This window comes from Oryctolagus cuniculus, chromosome 7 (assembly GCF_051225735.1).
Source record: "Oryctolagus cuniculus isolate XC-2025 breed Fujian yellow rabbit chromosome 7, ASM5122573v1, whole genome shotgun sequence".
In the NCBI taxonomy this organism is placed as follows: domain Eukaryota; kingdom Metazoa; phylum Chordata; class Mammalia; order Lagomorpha; family Leporidae; genus Oryctolagus; species Oryctolagus cuniculus.
In genome coordinates, this window is record NC_142873.1 from 104,774,418 (window position 1) to 104,792,508 (window position 18,091).

Here is an 18,091-nt window from a genome sequence, read left to right on the forward strand (position 1 = left end):
AAAACAATCAGCAGAGTAAATAGATAACCTAAAGAATAGAATAAAATGTCTGCAGGCAGTATACCTCACTAGAGCTTAATACCCAGGATATAAAAGGAACTCAACTCAACAGCAAAACATGTAAATAATCAAAGTTTTTAAAGGGGAAAATGATCAGAATAAACATTTCTCAAAAGTCTGAATAAAAATGGCCAACAAGTACATGAAAAAAATATTCAACATTAGAATTACCCGGAAAATGTAAATCAAAACCATGAAGTGACTTCATATTAACCTAGTTAAAATGGCTGTTATCAAAACAATAAAAATAATAAATGTTTGAGAGAATATGAAGAAAGGGACTCACACACTGTTGGTGAGAATATAAATTAGTACAATCATTATAAAAAACAACAGAGAAATTCCTCAAAAAAAAACCATAAATAGAACTAAAACATTATCCAGCAATCCTATTATGGGGTATATATCAAAATGAATTGCAGTGAGTATGCCAAAGAGACATTTTCTCTCACATGCTTAATTTTAGCACTATTTACAATAGCCAAGATATGGAATCAACCTAGTGCCCATCTGTAACAAGAGACAATGAAAATGTGATATAAACACACAACAAAATGTTATTTATCTATAAATGATGCATGAAATTCTGTCATTTGCAGCAACATAGATGGGACTGCATTTACCACATTGTTCCCATTTATATGTGAAAGTTAAAATGTTGATGTCAAAGAGGTAGATAATAGAACAGTGGTTACCCAAGTCTGGGAAGGGAAGGATGGTGGAAGGATGATTAATGGGTATGGGGTGCAGATGGATAAGAGGAATAACTTGCAATGTCCTATATAGCACAATAGAATAAATACAGCACAATAACTAGTACACAGAATTTTGAATATTCCCAATGCAAGGAAATGATAAATGAGTTGATAGATATGCCAATTACCCTAATCTGATCATTTCTCATTTTATATATCTATTGAAAGTGACAATGAATACCCTAATATGTAAAATTACTGTGTACCAATTAAAAATAAAAATACATTGTAAATTTTTTAAAAGCCCACAAAAGCATCAAATTTTAATGATTCAAATGAATATATATGCATTTTGACACAGCTATGATGAAAAAGCTTAGTAAATTAATAATAGATGGAAATATGCTTAGCTTACTAAATGTTAACCATTATAAACTAACAGCATGTATTTTATTGAAATTTCAAACTGTAGAATTCTTTCTTCTTTTTAAAATTATTATTACTGTAAAGAGAATAGACACCATGCATTTCACAGATACAATTCTAAGATAACCATAATTTCTTCTCTCTTCTCCCTCCCTCAATCCCCCTCTTTTCTTCCTTTTATTTTTTCTTTCATTTTTAAAAACATAATTTCAATCCACTCTATAATCACAGCCATGATTTAACACTAGCCATAATATTATTCAAGTTAAAAGAAGAAAGTTCCACAGAGTATAAACAAGGGCTACTAACAACAATCAAATATGAAATATTCATTTTATTACTGTATATTTTTTGGAATTCTATATTTACTCACATAACAGAAAAAAAAAAACATTTTTTCCAAGGGACTGCTTTTTCCACTAAGAAAAATGGTTTTTAGTTACATTGTTTTGTTACAAAAGACAGGATTTCATTCTTTTTTATGGCTGAGTCGTCACCCATTGTGTTCATGTACCACCTTTCTTTGCCTAGTCATCTGTTGATGGAGGACAGTTGGGTTGATTCCACATCCCAACATGTGTGAATGGAAGCACAAATAACTCTTTTATGTGCTGATTTCATTTGATTTGGGTAAACTCCCAAGAGTGGGAATGCTGTGTCACATGATATATCTATTTTCAGACTTCTGAGGAATATTCCCCATGGCTGTACTAGTTTACATTCCCACCAACAGTGTATTAGGGTTCCTTTTGCCCCACCTCCTTGCCAACGTTTATTAGTTTTAAATTTTTGGATGATAGCCATTCTGACTGGTGAAACCTCATTGTGGTTTTTATTTGCATTTCCCTGATGACTAGTGATCCTGAGCCTCTTTTTCTATGTCTGTGGCCATTTGTTAATTCCTCCTTTAAAAAATGCCTGCTCATGTCCTTAGCCCATTTCTTAATTGGATTGTTTTGTTGTTGAGTTTCTTGAGCTCTATATAGATCCTGGATATTAATCCTTTAGCAGTTGTATAGTTTGCAAATATTTTCTTAAATTATGTCAATCACTTCTTCACTTTGTTTAGTGTTTCCTTTGCAGTGCAAAAGCTTCCTAGCTTGATGTAATCCAATTTGCTAGTTTTGCTTTCATTGCTTGTGCTTCTGGGGTCTTCTCCAAGAAATCTTTGCATGTGGCAATGTCTTGCAGAACTTCTCCAATGTTTTTATCTAGTAATTTGATCGTATCAAGTCATAGAATTAGATCCTTGATCCACTGTGAGTTGATTTTTGTATAAGGTGGGGGTCCTACTTCATGCTTCTGTAAGTGTAGATTCAATTTTCTGAACACTATTTCTTGAAGTGACTGTCCTTTCTCCAGGGATTGGTTTTAGCTCTTTTGTCAAAGATTAGTTGGTTTTAGTGGACTAATTTCTGTGGTTTCAATTCTGTTCTACTGGTCCACATGTCTATTTATTTGCCAGTACCAGGCTATTTTTATTATAACTGCTGTAGTGTGCCTTGAAAACTGGTACTGTGATGCCTCTTGCTTCATTTTTCTTGTTTAAGATTTCTTAAACTATTCTGGATCTCTTGTATTTTCATATACGTTTTAGCATAATTTTTTTCTAGCTCTGAGAAGAATATCCCTCATATTTTGATTAGGATCACATTGAATCTGTAAATTGCTTTAGGTGTTATGGACATTTCACTGATGTTAATTCTTCCAACTCACAAACATAGAAGATTTTTTTCCATATTTAGTGTCTTCTTTTATTTCTTTAATATTTATAATTTTAATTGTAAAGATCTTTCACATACTTAGCTAAATTTATTCAATGTATTTATTTTTTGTAGCTATTCTGAATGGGACTGATCTTACAAGATCTTTCTCAACTATGATATTGTGTATACATAGGATATTAACTTTGTGTGTTAATGTTATATCTTGCAAATTTTATAAACTCTCCTATGAGCTGAAATAGTGTCTTTTGGAATCCCTTGATTAAGGGAATCTTTTGGATCTCTTGTTTATAGAATCATGTCATATGCAAATATGGATAATTTAACTTCCTCCTTTCCAATTTGAATCCCCTTAATTACTTTTTCTTGCCTAATGGCTCTGACTAAAACTTCCGGAACTGTACTGAATATCAATGGTGAAAGTGGGCTTCTTTATCTGGTTCAGGATCTCAAGGGAAATGCTTCTAACTTTTCCACATTCAAAAAGATGCTGGCTGTGAGTTTGTCATATACATTACTTGATTGTGTTAAAAATGTTCCTTATTTACCCAATTTGCTTAAAGATTTTTTATCATGAAAGGATGTTGCATTTTTATCAAATGTTTTCTCTGCATCTACTGAGGTAATCATGTGGCTTTTATTCTTTTCTTTAAAGATTTATTTATTTTTTTATTTGGAAGTCAGAGTTACATAGAGAGAGGAAAGGCAGAGAGAGACCCAGATACATCACATTAAAAAATTGAAGAATAAAAGCCACAGGGGCCAGTGCTGTGGCGCATGGATTAATGCCCTGGCCTGAAGCTCCAGCATCCCATATGGACACCGGTTCAAGACCCAGCTGCTCCACTTCCAATCCAACTCTTTCCTATGGCCTGGGATAGCAGTAGAAAATGGCCCAAGTCCTTGGGCACCTGCACCCACATGGGAGACCCAGAAGAAGCTCCTGGCTCCTGGCTTCAGGTTGGTGCAGCTCCAGCCATTGCAGCCAACTGGGGAGTAAACCAGCAGATGGAAGACCACTCTCTCTCTCTCTCTGCCTCTCCTCTCTCTATGTAACTCTGACTTTCAAATAAATAAATCTTTAAAAAAAGAATAAAAGCCACATGATTATCTCAGTAGATGCAGAGAAAGCATTTGATAAAATACAATATCCTTTCATGATAAAAACTTTAAGCAAATTGTGTATGTTGATTTGCATATATTGACTCTTCCCTGCTTACCAGGGATAGAACCCACTTATTCTGGGTGAATGATCTTTCTGATGTGCCAGTGAATTTGATTAGCTAGTATTTACTTGAAGATTATTATGTCTATGTTCATCTATGATATGACCCAGCCATCCCACTCCTGGGAATTTATCCAAAGGAAATGAAGTCAGCATATGAAAGAGTTATCTGTACCCTCATGTTTATTGAAGCACAAATCACAATAACTAAGATATGTAATGAACCCATATGTCCATCAACTGGTCACTGGATAAAGAAAACATGGTACATATACACTATAGAATGCTACTCAGCTGTAAAAAAAAAAAAAAATGAAATCCTGTCTTTTAACAAAATAGATGCAACTGGAAACTATTAGCTGTGAAATAACCCAGTCTCTAAAATACAATATCATATGTTTTCCCTGATGTGTGATCATTAGTTTATAGAACATGAAAAAGTAACGTATGTGAGTGAAATTGATTTTTGAGGTTGATTATTGTTTATAGCCCTTGTGTATACTTTAAGGAATAGTGATTCTTACTATTTGTTACTTGTTTAATTTTTTGTTTGTTGGAGGGTTAAGCTTGTGATTAGAAAATACAATATTTCATTTTAAAACTTAAAAGAAAAAATAGGAGAGGAAGGAGAAAGGAGTGTGGGAGTGTGGGCAAGTAGGATAACAAGATGGGAATCATCATGTTCTTCAATCTGTATATGAAATAAATGAAATTTGTTCATCTTATATAAGTAAAAAATCAAAATTTAAAGGAAAAAACAGTATAGCGGCCAGTGCCGTGTTATAGCAGGTAAAGCTGCCACCTTTAGCAGCCATATGAGCTCGGGTTAAAGTCCCGGCTGCTCCACTTCAGATCCACTTCACTTGTTAACGCACCTGGGACTACAGTGGTAGATGGTCTAAGAGCTTGGGAGAACCTGAAGAAACTCCAGGCTCCTGGCTTCAGATCAGCCTAGCTCTGTTTTTGAGGCCATTTAGGGAATGAACCAGTAGGTGTTCTCTCTCTCTCTCTCTCTCTGTAACTACCTTTAGAATAAAATTAATAAAGCTTTTACTAAAAAATAGTAAATACAATACCACTTTACTATTCTATACTTAAAAAATATATTCTTCAATATTGAGAGTAAAATAAAGTTACTTCCAAAAAAAAAGTTTGGGAAATGAAAAGACTAATGTTGGCTAGCAGTGTTGGGGAAGACAGGAGAAAGTTGTCATTCTTCTTTAACATTAAGAGGGGTGCACATATTTAACAGGACTTGGGCACCACATTTTTTTGAAGTTTCCATAGTTAATATGCTATGATGTCCCAATAGCAACTAGACATGATATAAACTCAGGGGTGAGATCCAGGCCTCAGATATTTGGTAAGCAACAGCATTTCAGTGATGCCCGAAGCCATCAAAGTGAATGAAAAACTAAAAGACAAATGAAAAGGTAGAAAGCAGAACACAGAGGAGTGCAGCACAGAATCTGAGGAAAAACTGACACTGATAGAAGAAATGAAGGAAACATTAGTGGAATGGGACAACAGAGAAGGGAGTTTTAATAGTTTCTTTCCTGGGCATGGTAAGAAATATATTAATGACTATAAATTGTTTCAAAAATTGTTGTACTAAAATAAACTTTTATTTTGATTGTATTAGGAAGTATATTAGTGTATTCCATCATATTTATGGCTCCATGGGAAAAATACACTAGATGCATCTACATATTGAGAAAATAATTATTAAACATTCCACTTGTGAAACAGACTCTCAGTAGAAAATATTTCTGTGCATTTTTCCTTAACACAATAAATTGTATTTCTCTTAGCAAAAGAGACAGCATCATAGTAAAAGGGGAAACACTGGAAAATAAAGACATTCCATCAGCAAAAATATTTAGTACTGTGTGAGACCAGTTAGTCAATTCAAAGAAATAAAAGTAAAAATGATTATGATTTCCATACAAGTCACACCTACAAGACCCAAAGAATCTCCTAAAAACTACTCCTATTAGGGTGACAGAATATATTAAAAGAATATGAAAATAACATTATGAAAGTCATTACATAGAAGTGGGCACTTAACATAGCGGTTAAGACAGCTGTGTCCCATATCAGGTTACCTACATCTGATTCCTAGCTCTTGCCCTTGACTCCACTTTTTTGCTGGTGGAGACCTTGGGAGGCAGTGATGATGGGTCAAGTGGCTGGATTCCTTCCAACTTTCTGACTCCAGGCTTCATCCTAGCCTAATCCCAGTCACTACAAGTAATCTGGAGAGTAAACAAGCAGCTGGGAGCTTTTTCTTGCTACCTAACAAATATTTTTTTAACTTTTATTTAATGAATATAAATTTCCAAAGTACGATTTATGGATTACAATGTCTTCCCCCACATACCGTCCCTCCCACCCACTACCCTCCCCTTTCCCACTCCCTCTCCCCTTCCATTCACATCAAGATTCATTTTCGATTATCTTAATATACAGAAGATCAGCTTAGTATACATTAAGTAAGGATTTCAACAGTTTGCTCTCACACAGAAACATAAAGTGAAAAATAATAGATGATTTTTTTTAAATGATGATGAAATCAGATCAGACCTATTGTCATGTTTAATCCCAGTGAGAGTCAAGTTGGGAGTTGATAATTTCTTTTTTTTTCTTTTTTTTTTTTTTTTTTTTTACAGAGGATCAGTTTAGTATGCATTAAGTAAAGATTTCAACAGTTTGCACCCCCATAAAAACACAAAGTGAAATATATTGTTTGAGTACTCGTTATAGCATTAAATCTCAATACACAGCACATTGAGGACAGAGATCCTACATGAGGAGTAAGTGCACAGTGACTCCTGTTGTTGACTTTACCAATTGACACTCCTGTCTATGGCATCAGTAGTCTCCCTATGCTCCGGTCATGAGTTTCCAAGGCTATGGAAGCCCTCTGAGTTCTCCGACTCTTATCTTGTTTAGACAAGCTCATAGTCAAAGTGGAGGTTCTCTCCTCCCTTCAGAGAAAGGTACCTCCTTCTTTGATGACCTGTTCTTTCCACTGGGATCTCACTCACAGAGATCTTTTGCCAGAGTGTCTTGGCTTTCCATGCCTGAAATACTCCCATGGGCTTTTCAGCCAGATCCGAATGCCTTTAGGGCTGATTCTGAGGCCAGAGTGCTATTTAGGACATCTGCCATTCTGTGAGTCTGCTGAGTATCTCACTTCCCATGTTGGATCACTCTCCCCTTTATTTATTCTATCGGTTAGTGTTAGCAGGTACTAGACTTGTTTATGTGCTCCCTTTGACTCTTAGTCCTTTCATTATGATCAATTGTGAACTGAAATTGATCACTTGGAATAGTGAGATGGCATTGGTACATGCCACCTTGATGGGATTGAATTGGAATCCCCTGGTATGTTTTTAACTCTACCATTTGGGGCAAGTCAGCTTGAGCATGTCCCAAATTACACATCTCTTCCCTCTCTTATTCCCACTCTTATGTTTAACAGGAATCACATTTCAGTTAATTTTTAACACTTAAGAATAACTGTGTATTAATTACAGAAGTAAACCAGTCATATTAAGTAGAACAGACAAAAAAACTACTAAGAGGGATAATGTATTAAGTTGTTCATTAACAGTCAGAGCTATGCTGATCAAGTCACCGTTTCCCATAGTGTCCGTTTCACTTCAGGAGGTTTCCTTTTTGGTGTTCAGTCAGTTGTCACAAATCAGGGAGAACATATGGTATTTGTCCCTTTGGGACTGGCTTATTTCACTCAGCATGATGTGTTCCAGATTCCTCCATTTTGTTGCAAATGACTGGATTTCGTTTTAAAAAAAGAAATAAAATGTTACACTGTCTGGAACTCTGCCAGGAAGCAGAAAAGAACAACAGCATATCTGATTCTTAGTGGATGGAGAGTGTGAATCAGAAAGATATGTCTGGTGATTTAGCTGGTATATAAATCAGCAAAACAAAATAATCATCACTAACAATAATGAAAATCAGTACAGTGATGATCATCTACCATCATCCAGGGGCTGCACATGTATTAAATATTACTGAAGGTAATGATCATCTAGGAGAGTACTTCAAAAAGTTTATGGAAAAATTGAATTAGAGAGTAAGCTTCCTTTGTTACAAAAATTCTTGAAACATGCATAGATTTTTCCATAGTACTCATTTTCAATAAACTTTGAAAAATATTTATTTATTGGAAAGGCAGAGTTTTATATATATAAATATAAATAATATAACATATTAAATATATATTTAAATGACTATATAATATATAAATATATATATAATATATAAAGAGAGAGAAAGAGAGTCCTCCATCTACTGGTTCACTCCCCAAATAGCCACAATGGCCGAATCTTGGACAGATCAAACCCAGAAGCTAGGAACTTCATCCAGGCCTCCAATGTGGGCACACAGGCATAATCGTGTGGGCCATTTTCTGCTGATTTTCCAGGCTCATTAGCAGGAAGCGGGATTGGAAGTGCAGTTGGCACCACATTTAAGAGACCACTTGGGATGCCTAAGTCACATATCTGAGTGCCTGGTTTCAAGCACTGACTCCACTTGCAATCCAGCATTCTGCAAATGCTCAGCAGGGGAGGCAGGAAAGGATGGCTAAAGCACCTGGATCATTGCCACCCACAAGAGAGACCTGGCTTGAGTTTGGTCTTCTGGCTTCCATCTCACCCAGCCCTATCAGTTATGTGTGCTTGGGGAGTGAATTAGGGACAGAAGATCTCTCTTTCTTTCTCTCTCTGCCTTTGTTTCTGTAAAAAGAGAGATATGTACTTTTTATGCAATGTTTTTGAGTATAAATTACACTGTCTAGTTACATTTGTTTTCTTTTCTCTTGGATTTAATTTAAATTTCTTTTATTATTCACTGAGATATAACATACATACACATCAGTATATATAATGTGCACTAATATTAATTTAGACAATTTAATATCTGTTTGCACATGTAACACATGATGTTGTAAGCAACCACTAAGGTTGAGATACACTAACTCCTATCATCGTCAATTAACATAGTTTATTTTTGAATTTCATGCAAAACATTATACAGTTATTATACTTTTGTGTGTTTTCTTCAAATAACATGTCTGTGAGATTAATACAAATGGGGGAGTATAAAAGCAGTTCATTCCTTTTTTTAGTACTATGAGGTATCCCAATGCTGGAATATATACCAATCAACCTCTCTGTCAATTTAATTGTGACAGATAAATAGGTTATTTCTAGTTTGAGACTATTAGGAATAAAGCTATTGCAAAAATTCTCACACAATTCTTTTGATGGACATTTATAAGTATTGTTCATGGGATTATTGAGTCATAGATTTGGAATATCTTTAGCTTTAACAGATTATTTCCAAACAGTTTTTCAAAAGGCTGTATCAGTTTATACACCCACAATGAATGAGAGGAATTGTTGCTCCATATCCAATATCTTCCCTAACATGTGATATTGCCAGGCTTTTCAATTGTAGCCAGTTGTATTCCAGTGGTGTACCAACTGTATTCCAGTGGTGGTGTTATAGTATTGCTTATGATTTTAATTCCAAATTCTCAGATGAATAATGATGTTAATTTTCATTTTCTTATTAACCATCTGAACTTCGCCTTTGTGAAACAACTGTTTCTAATAAAATTTGAAATGCACATACAGCTTAATCCAGACCTTATATTTCCTTTTTAAAAAAGATTGATTATTTATTTGAAAGACAGAGTTACAAATACTAAGGGAGAGGCAGAGAGCGAGAGAGATCTTCAAGCCAAGGGTTCACTCGCTAGATGGCCACAACAGCCAGGGCTGGGCAAGGCTGAAGTCAGGAACCAGGAACGAGGAGCTTCATCTAGGTCTCCCACGTGGGTGCAGGGGCCTGAGAATTTGCCTTCCTCCACTGCTTTCCCAGATGAATTATTAGGGAGTTGGATCAGAAGTGAAGCAGATTGGACTTGAACTGGTGTACAACAATGGTCTGTAGCCTTTATATTTCTGTGACTCAAGAGAAGCATTTAGCCTGTTTCTGCAAGAAATGGAAGTATGATGGAGCATGATTATAATATCAAGAAACTGCAAGTAAATCACATGTTTTATTGAGGGAAATATGAAAAGTTAGGCAGTTTTCTGTGTAATAACATGAATCCAAAAAAAAAAAACACATTTTGAACACTTCTTACTGTTAGAGGACAAACAGAGCAGAACCAGAGAGGAAAAGCCCTCGTTGGACAGGCAGAGTGGATAGTGAGAGAGACAGAGAGAAAGGTCTTCCTTTTGCCGTTGGTTCACGCTCCAATGGCCGCCATGACTGGCGCGCTGTGGCCAGCACACCATGCTGATCCGATGGCAAGAGCCAGGTGCTTCTCCTGGTCTCCCATGGGGTGCAGGGCCCAAACACTTGGGCCATCCTCCACTGCCTTCCCGGGCCACAGCAGAGAGCTGGCCTGGAAGAGGGGCAACCGGGACAGAATCCAGCGCCCCGACCGGGACTAGAACCCGGTGTGCCGGCACTGCTAGGTGGAGGATTAGCCTATTGAGCCGTGGCGCTGGCCTCATGTTTTTTTAAAAGTCTACCAATTTCTGTACATAAGACAATCTCCAAAGTAGATGACATCTTTCTAACACATATCACTACATTTTAAACAAGATAAAATGAGATTAACTCCATGAATAAGGTTTTTGGAGAGAAGTGAATGATATTGTCTGTAGTTTTCATAATTCTCTGAAAATCTAATAAATGTCTCAATTTCAACTAAGAATGTAGTAAAACAATTTAAATATGTAGCAGTAATAATTGCTCACATTTACATGGTACTTTCTGATTTATGTTATGTGCTATTTCTTATAGTTACACTCAATTGAATAGAAAATGTACATTTCATGGTTCCAGTTACCAGTGGTTTGGGGGTTAGTGGTAATAGTACTACTGGCAATTCTAGTAATATCATCGGCACTCTAAGTACAACCAGAAACAACTAGCAGTACCAGTAGTAGCAGAAGTAGTAATTCTGGGTTTTTTTCTTTGCTTACCATCATCATCCTTGATATGAAAAACCATGTTTAAAAAATTTCCCAAGGCTAAATAATTAAGGGTAGATTTAGGATTAAAATCCAGACACACTGACTCCAAGTAGGAGGAAATCCAGGCCTAGAAAGTAAAGTGCCTTCCTCACAAAGCTGGTATGGAAAATAAAACAAATCTAACACTGCCTCTTGAGTCTCTGCACTGAAATTCTAACTTTTAATTTGCAAATACCTGACACCAAAATATGGTACCTTTGTTTTCCAGCTCTTTTTGTATTAAAAGTAGATGGATAAATAAATCAGAAAAGATAGAGACTGGAGAGCCTTTGCTATAATAAACTTGTAAAACCAAGGAACAGAATTTCTGGAAATGAAAGAAGATAATAGTACATGATATCAAAACTCATGGGATACAATGAAATCAGTGTTAAGAGGAAAGTTTATAGCAACTGGAGTCTACATGAAAAAATTGGAAAGGTAACAAATACATGAGCTATCAATGCATCTCAAGGACCTAGAAAAACAATAATAAACCAACCCCAAAGTTAGTAGGAGTAAATAAATAATTAAAACTAGAGAATAAACAAAATTGAAACAAAAAATATGAAAGATTAGTGAAATGGAGAGTTGTTTTATTGAAAAAATCAGATTTATACACCATTGGCACAACTAACCAAAAAAAAAAAAAAAGAAAGAAAGAAAGAAAAGAAAGAAAGAGGGCAAAGTCCCAAATCAATAAAATCAAAGCTGAAATAGGAAATGTAACAAAAGATAGCACAGATATAAAAAGTTCATCAAGGCTGGCGCCGCAGCTCAATAAGCTAATCCTCCTCCTGCGGCACCAGCACACTGGGTTCTAGTCCCAATCGGGGTGCCGAATTCTGTCCCGGTTGCCCCTCTTCCAGGCCAGCTCTCTGCTATGGCCTGGGAGTGCAGTGGAGGATGGCCCAAGTCCTTGGGCCCTGCACCCGCATGGGAGACCAGGAGAGGCACCGGGCTCCTGGCTTTGGATAAGCACGGTGTGCCAGCCACAGCACGCTGGAGGCAGCGGCCATTGGAGGGTGAACCAACGGCAAAGGAAGACCTTTCTCTCTGTCTCTCTCTCTCTTACTGTCCACTCTGCCACTCTGTCCACAAGCTGTACAATAAGGAGCAGTCCTGACTATCAGAAGCTTGTGCCCAATCCCGCCACCATTGAGAAGTGAGCCGGGCTCCAGTAGGTGGTGTTCCACCTACCCGCTTGCAATGCACAGACTCATAGCCGCATATAACAGATGGAACCATCACCACAGGAAAGTCTCCACAGATTAGAGGTACAGTTCAGTAAGCAGAGCAACCTAGTCCTGAACATACCAGAGACTAACAACAGGGCATCACACAACTGAGGAAAAGGGCAGATCATACCAACAGAAATGAACAACCTCTTTCAACCAAATAACCAGAGGAAAGCTACAAAGCCCCATGGGGGCCTTACCTTGGATACTTGTTCTACCCTGGAATACTGAGCATAGCACCCAGGCCACATCCAGCACACACTTCTTGGTACTCACTGAAAGTATAGACATCCTATTAAACCACAAAGGCACAAATCAAAGAGAAAAGCAATGAGGCAAAAAAAAAAATACACAAATGCCAAAAAAACAAAGGAAAAACCCTAAATAAGAATAAAAAAGACACTATGAAACCCCCCCAAGGAACACTACAACACTTCAATAGTAGAAGGTGAAAATGAAGAGATTGAAGATATGTCAGAAACAGAATTCAGAAAATTAATCAGGTAACTTAGAAGCAATCAGAAGCAAATTCATGATCTAAATGAAAAGTTATCCCAAGAAATTGAGATATTAAAAAGAAGTCAGAATGAAATACTAGAAATGAAGAATTCAATACATCAAATGAAAAATGTAGTGGAAAGCCTTAAGAACTGAATAGGTGAAACACAAGAAATAGTAAGAACTAAAAGACAAATTTCTGAAAATTTTATAGTCAGACAAAAATATGGAGGAGGAGAAGGAGGAGGGGGAGGAAGTGGAGGAGGAAGATGAGGAGGAGGAGGAGGAAGAGGAAGAGGAAGAGGAAGAAGAAGAAGAAGAAGAAGAAGAAGAAGAAGAAGAAGAAGAAGAAGAAGAAGAAGAAGAAGAAGAAATAATTGGAAAACACTGTTGGAGATCTACAAGATACTATCAAATGACCCAACATACAGGACCTAGGAGTTCCAGAATGTGTGGAAAGAGAGAAAAGATTAGAAGTCTTTCTTAATGAAATAATAACAGAAAAATTCCTAATCTGGAGAAAGAAAGCAACATCCAAGCACAGGAAGTACACAGAAATCCCAACCAGAAAATATCTTCACCATGAAACATTTTAGTAAACCCTCTGCAGTAAAAGATAAGAAAAGATCTAAAATGTACAAGAAATAAATGTCAAATCACATTCAGAGGAAGCCCAATTAGGATCACTGTGGACTTCTCATCAGAAACCCTACAGGCAAAGAAAGATAAGTGAGATACATTCCAAGTCTTAAGAGAAAAAAACTGTCAACACAGAATACTGTACCCTGCAAAGCTCTCATTTATGAATGGAGAAATAAAGATCTTCCACAACAAACAGAAATTGAAAGAATTTGTAACTACCCACCCAGTCCTACAAAAGATGCTCAAGAATGGGGCTTTGTAGCTTTCCTCTGGTTATTTGCTTCATCTCTTTTGTATTAAAATCTATTTTGTATGATGTTAGGATGGCTACATCAGCTCTTTTTTGGTTTCTGTTAGCATGGATTATTATTTTCCATCCTTTCACTCTCAGTCTGTGTCCATCTTTGTTGGTAAGATGTGTTTCTTGTAGACAGCAGATAGATAGGTATTGCTTTTTAATCCATTCAGCCAGTTTGTATCTTTTAACTTCAGACTTGAGAGCATTTACATTCAATTGTTAAGTATTGTTAAGTACCAACTTTGCCCTGCCATATTTCCATTATTAGTCCTAATTTTTTACTTTGGGTTTCCTTTGTACTTTTACTGGGCCATTTTCTTTCTTTTTTAGGATTTATTTTATTTATTTGAAAGAGTTACAGAGAGAGGTAGAGACACAGAAAGAGGTCTTGCATCTGCTGGTTCACAACACAGATGGCTGCAACGACCAGAGCTGTGCCGCTCCAAAGCCAGGAGCCAGGAGCTCCTTCCGGGTCTCCCACGTGGGTGCAGGGGCCCAAGCACTTGGGCCATCTTCTACTGCTATCCCAGGCCACAGCAGAAAGCTGGGTCGGAAGAGGAGCAGCTGGGACTAGAACCGGCACCCATTTGGGATACCTGTGCTTCAGGCCACGGCTTTGACCCGCTGCACCACAGCGCCAGCCTCTGGGCCATTTTTTGTATTTACCTTCTTAATAGTGATGTTTCTGTGTTTCGACTGAAAGTGAAAGGATGGGTAAAGATATTCCATGCCAACAGAAACCAAAGAAGACCTGGTGTAGCCATCTTAATATCATAAAAAACTTTAACACAAAACTGTTAAAAGAGACAAAGAAAGGCACTATATAATGATTAAGGAATCAATTCAGCATGAAGATGTGACTATTATAAACATATGAAGCCAGCATCACCTTAATTCCTAAACCTTAAAAAGATGCAGCAGAGAAAGAGAATTACAGACCAATTTCCCTGATGAACATAGACGCAAAAATCCTCAATAAAATTCTGGCCAATAGAGTGCAACAACACATCAGAAAGATCATCCACCCAGACCAAGTGGGATTTATCCTTGGTATGCAGGGATGGTTCAATGTTTGCAAATCAATTAATGTGATACACCACATTAACAAACTGCAGAAGAAAAACCATATGATTATCTCAATAGATGCAGAGAAAGCATTTGATAAAATACAACACCCTTTCATGATGAAAACTCTAAGCAAATTGGGTATAGAAGGAACATTCCTCAATATAATCAAAGCAATTTATGAAAAGCCGACAGCCAGCATCCTATTGAATGGGGAAAAGTTGGAAGCATTTCCACTGAGATCTGGTACCAGATAGGGATGCCCACTCTCACCATTGCTATTCAATATAGTTCTGGAAGTTTTAGCCAGAGCCATCAGGCAAGAAAAAGAAATTAAAGGGATACAAACTGGGAAGGAAGAAGTCAAACTATCCCTCTTTGCAGATGATAGGATTCTTTATTTAGGGGATCCAAAGAACTTTACAAAGAGATTATTGAAACTCATAGAAGATTTTGGCAAAGTAGCAGGGTATAAAATCAATGCACAAAAATCAACAGCCTTTGTATACACAGGCAATGCCATGGCTGAGAAAGAACTTCTAAGATCAATCCCATTCACAATAGCTACAAAAACAAATACCTTGGAATAAACTTAACCAAGGAGGTTAAAGATCTCTACAAAGGGCATTTTTTAAAACAATCAAAGCAATATGACAAAACCATTGCCAGTGTCCTATTGAATGGAGATAAGTTGGATACAAATCCACTGAGATCCAAAAGCAGACAGAATGGGAGAAGGAATGTTGAATCTTATCAAATGCTTTCTCCCCCTCTATGGAGATGAAAATATGGTTTCTGTTCTTCATTCTATTGATGTGATTTGTGGCATTTATTGACTTGCAAATATTGAACAACCACCCTTATATCTCTGGGATAAATCTCACTTGACCATGATTTATGTACTTTCTGATGTGGCTTTGGATTTGGTTTGCTAGTATTCTGAGAATTTTTGTATCTATGTTCATCAATGATATGTCTGGAGTTTTATTTTGTGTCTTTGTTCCATTTTATTTATTTGAGGCCTTTCTCTTTTTTATGTAAATATTTGATGCTATAAACTTCCCTCTCAATACTACTTTTTCTGTGTCCCACAGGTTTTGATACATTATTTCTTCATTTTCATTTATTTCAAGAAAATAGTTGCTTTCCTTTTTAATCTTTGCAATGACCCACTGGTCATTCAGTAGCATGTGTTTAATTCTCATGTTAAATTGTGAACATTATATTATTCTTCTTGTTGATTTCTAGTTTTATTCCTTGTGGTCCCAAAGGATATATGGTATGACTTCAGTCTTTTTAAATTTACTGATGCTTGATTTGTGGCCTAATATATGGCCTATCCTAGAAAATGTTTTGTGTGCTGTTGATAAGATGTATATTCTGTAGTTTTTGGATGATGTGTCCTGTGAATATCTGTTAGGTCCATTTCCTCAAGATTATGTATCTGTTGATTTTCTGTCTGGTTTACCTGTCCATGAATGAAAGTCGGGTTTTGAAGTCATCCACTATTATTGTTTAGGAGTCTCTCTCTCTTTCTCTCTCTCTCATTAGGTCTAATATTATTTGTTATATGTGTATATGGGTGGTCTTGAGTTGGGTGAGTACATACCTATGATTGATATCTTCTTGCTAACTCCATCCTTTTATCACAATACAATGTCTTTCTTTTCTTTTTTAAAGTGTTTATTTATTTACTTAATTGAAAGCATTCCAGAGAAAGAAGCAGAGACAGAGAGAAAGGTTTTCCACCTCATAGTTAATTCCCCCAATTGGCCGCAATGGCCAGGGTTGGGCCAGACCAAAACCAGGAGACAGGAGGTTCATCCAATCTCCCCTGTGGGTAGCAGGAGCCTATGAACTTGCACCATTTCCCTATGCTTTCCCAGGCACACTAACATAGAGCAGGATTATAAGTGGGACTCGACTGGCAACCATAAGGGATGCCAGCTTTGCAGGCAGCAGCTCAACCCACTACACCACAAACCAGTCCCTATTTCTTTGTCTATTTTCACAGTTTTTGATTTAAAGTCTGTCTTTTTCTTTCAAGACTATGAATGGCCTTTTCACCAAGATGGCCCTGAAGGTGAAGAAGGAAGCTCTTGCCCCTCCCAAAGCCAAAGCAATAGCTTTGTTGTTGGTTTTCCTCTATTTGTCACTTGATTTTTTTTTAAGATTTTTTTTTTACCTTTTATTTAATGAATATAAATTTCCAAAGTACGACTTATGGATTACAATGTCTTCCCCCACATACTGTCCCTCCCACCCACAACCCTCCCCTTTCCCACTCCCTCTCCCCTTCCATTCACATCAAGATTCATTTTCGATTATCTTAATATACAGAAGATCAGCTTAGTATACATTAAGTAAGGATTTCAACAGTTTGCTCTCACACAGAAACATAAAGTGAAAAATAATAGATGATTTTTTTTAAATGATGATGAAATCAGATCAGACCTATTGTCATGTTTAATCCCAGTGAGAGTCAAGTTGGGAGTTGATAATTTCTTTTTTTTTTTTTACAGAAGATCAGTTTAGTATGCATTAAGTAAAGATTTCAACAGTTTGCACCCCCATAGAAACACAAAGTGAAATATATTGTTTGAGTACTCGTTATAGCATTAAATCTCAATACACAGCACATTAAGGATAGAGATCCTACATGAGGAGTAAGTGCACAGTGACTCCTGTTGTTGACTTTACCAATTGACACTCCTGTCTATGGCATCAGTAATCTCCCTATGCTCCAGTCATGAGTTTCCAAGGCTATGGAAGCCCTCTGAGTTCTCCGACTCTTATCTTGTTTAGACAAGCTCATAGTCAAAGTGGAGGTTCTCTCCTCCCTTCAGAGAAAGGTACCTCCTTCTTTGAAGACCTGTTCTTTCCACTGGGATCTCACTCACAGAGATCTTTTGCCAGAGTGTCTTGGCTTTCCATGCCTGAAATACTCCCATGGGCTTTTCAGCCAGATCCGAATGCCTTTAGGGCTGATTCTGAGGCCAGAGTGCTATTTAGGACATCTGCCATTCTGTGAGTCTGCTGAGTATCTCACTTCCCATGTTGGATCACTCTCCCCTTTATTTATTCTATCGGTTAGTGTTAGCAGGTACTAGACTTGTTTATGTGCTCCCTTTGACTCTTAGTCCTTTCATTATGATC